The 2,574-nt window shown below is 33.2% G+C and overlaps 1 long non-coding RNA gene across 2 annotated transcripts in view; it reads right to left on the bottom strand.

Annotated features, from left to right (window-relative positions):
* LOC107757243 (uncharacterized) overlaps window positions 1-2,574 on the bottom strand; it is an 18,754-nt gene that overhangs the window by 12,551 nt on the left and 3,629 nt on the right. Inside the window, exon 1 of one of the 2 annotated variants that reach the window (XR_001641908.1) lies at window positions 208-270. The exons of the other annotated variant lie outside the window; for it this stretch is intronic. This is a non-coding gene — a long non-coding RNA (uncharacterized LOC107757243). Of the gene's footprint in view, window positions 1-207; window positions 271-2,574 lie in introns of those variants that run through there. 2 annotated transcript variants of the gene reach the window in all.

Here is a 2,574-nt window from a genome sequence, read left to right as displayed (position 1 = left end):
CTGCAATATAACAAAGAGTGAAAAATTTAAGGGGGTCTGAATACTTTCCGTACCCACTGTATATATGAATAACATATTTTCATTATATGTCATTATATGTTATATAAATATAACTTATTTATATATACGCGGGGAAGAGTTAAAAAGGAGGTGGTGGTGACAGTTGGAATAAATCACAAGAAAACCAGAATACATTAGTACACTTACTTGAAAAGATGTCTTGCAGATAGTTCAAGACAATGAAACGAAACATAATACACCTGAGAAGAATAAACAGTGTTTGAGTTGATTTATCTTCTCTAAACAGATAACCTTTAAATAGAAGTAAAAAGTAAGTAAATAAATAAATAGATTCACTATAAATGCAACACGTATTGTTATATCCAATAAATTATGTGGGAAGGCATGCAGGTAGCTTTCAAACCCTTAACAAACCAGCCATATTCTCCATACTTGAAAAGATGTCTTGCAGATAGTTCAAGACAATGAAACGAAACATAATACACCTGAGAAGAATAAACAGTGTTTGAGTTGATTTATCTTCTCTAAACAGATAACCTTTAAATAGAAGTAAAAAGTAAGTAAATAAATAAATAGATTCACTATAAATGCAACACGTATTGTTATATCCAATAAATTATGTGGGAAGGCATGCAGGTAGCTTTCAAACCCGTAACAAACCAGCCATATTCTCCAATGTGAAATTGTTTGTTCAGACTCCGTTAGCCTGGTTAGGACAACATTTCAGGCCATATTATACTATACCTGTTTTAATACCCATGACTAAAAAAAAAAGCCCTTTTGTTGATCCTTTGTATGCTACAGAGTGGCTGGCTGTCAACAATGAGATCAACAGCCTGCATGTCTTGTACCAATCTAATTACTCGCTGTGAATTGTTTCAACCAAAACAACATCTGCTCGGCTCATGTAAAGTATCAGGTGAAACATCCCTCCAACAGTAGACTACACTAGATCTGCGACTGACTGACACCAAGTATGTTAATTACAAAAAGAGAGAGACTGCGAGAGCTTGGCTACACTTAGACATTTTTGATTAAGGGGCCATTATCAAGGTCTGACCTGAAATGTAGGCAGTTAGAAACATGGGGTTACATAATAAGACCAAAAGAGATGAAGTCAATGGGAAAACAACGTGGCAGTCTCATCAGCTGTGAAATCTGAGATCAGTGCGTCAAAAAACGAGATTCATTGGCTTCTCTTATAAAGCCTTACATTCATTACGCAGTACTTCACTGTTGGTAACAGACCGTAAAGGCATTCATTAGGAGCCATGGTAAAAGATTGTTTCCTGGAGATTAGGCCTAGTCTAGACTGCCACTATTTTTTGAGTGTCCCGGCACAAGCTTTGTCACCCCACATCAAGAGAAGTTTAACTGTCAAAAGCACATTGAGACTCCCGTGTTCTGTTTTGATGGAAAATACAGTTCATTCCAAAGAATCAGTTCATTCAGATGGTTCATAATGCAAATGAACTCAATAAAATACGAATGAGTGATAAATTTGAGTCCCTTAGTGGTATTCTGGGTCTTTCTAATCGCAAAATATTTGTTTAAATCCTTCTTATATTCACTACATTTCAAATTAGGATGTATTCTATACCTTTATTTGTAAATAGTTTTAATATCCTAAATGTAATGTCACCCCAAACAACATTCACTCAAAATCACTTGTTTTTGTGTTCGATAATGTAACTCTGATTAAATTATACATTGTAACAAAGTTATATATTTAGATATTTATGTTTAAAGTAAACTATTGTTCAAAAGTTTGGGGTCAGTCAGATTTAATCAGTTGTTACTCCAAAATTTTAATTTATTACTCATTACTAGTTACTCCTTTCAAAAGTAATATTATTACTTATTACTTTCTGGCTAAAGTAATTAGTTACACTACTAGTTACATTACTTTTCCTTCATGCCACAGTAGTTGTAATTTTGTATCTTCCCCATAAAATTCTTCTAAAATGTTACTAACAATATATTTCTACCTCATCATTTGACCAAAATCTACATTGGATCGCAATCAGAAGTTATTACAAACACTCAATGGTGATTGATAGTGTCTTTTAAGTAAAAGTGTTATATTAATTGTCATGTGTAGCTTGAAGCTAATTAGCTATAATTTCTGTGTTACCCAAATATGATTATATTTCATGAAGCATTTTATCAAAAGAAATCACATAAGTTCATAAGATTTTTCATTATAGTAATAAAATGTATTCCATACTGCCACAGCTTACAAATCTGTGCTCAGATCACCTTTTCTCCTGAAAAAAATCAGTGTAATGGCAATATTTCCATCCCCTGAATGTAAGCTTTTCCATATTCCAAGCTTTACTGATGCACTGGTGACTTCATGTGCCTGTGCGAGTCGTGAAAATTATGAAAATAAATCAGGAATTATTGGATTGTTGGATTTCAAATCAGTAGGGGTTGAGGCATCAAAAGTACTAAGTAATAGTACTTCTCACTGCAAGCCTATAAATATACGCGACGGCTCGTGAAAGTAAACATTGTCATTTTGTTTTGCATAATTTTAATAAAGTGATAAAA

This window comes from Sinocyclocheilus rhinocerous, unplaced genomic scaffold (genome assembly GCF_001515625.1).
Source record: "Sinocyclocheilus rhinocerous isolate Xijiao unplaced genomic scaffold, SAMN03320098_v1.1 scaffold1164, whole genome shotgun sequence".
Lineage (NCBI taxonomy): Eukaryota > Metazoa > Chordata > Actinopteri > Cypriniformes > Cyprinidae > Sinocyclocheilus > Sinocyclocheilus rhinocerous.
Note: the sequence above shows the minus strand (reverse complement) of the source record. Positions and strands in the feature narration are given on the sequence as shown.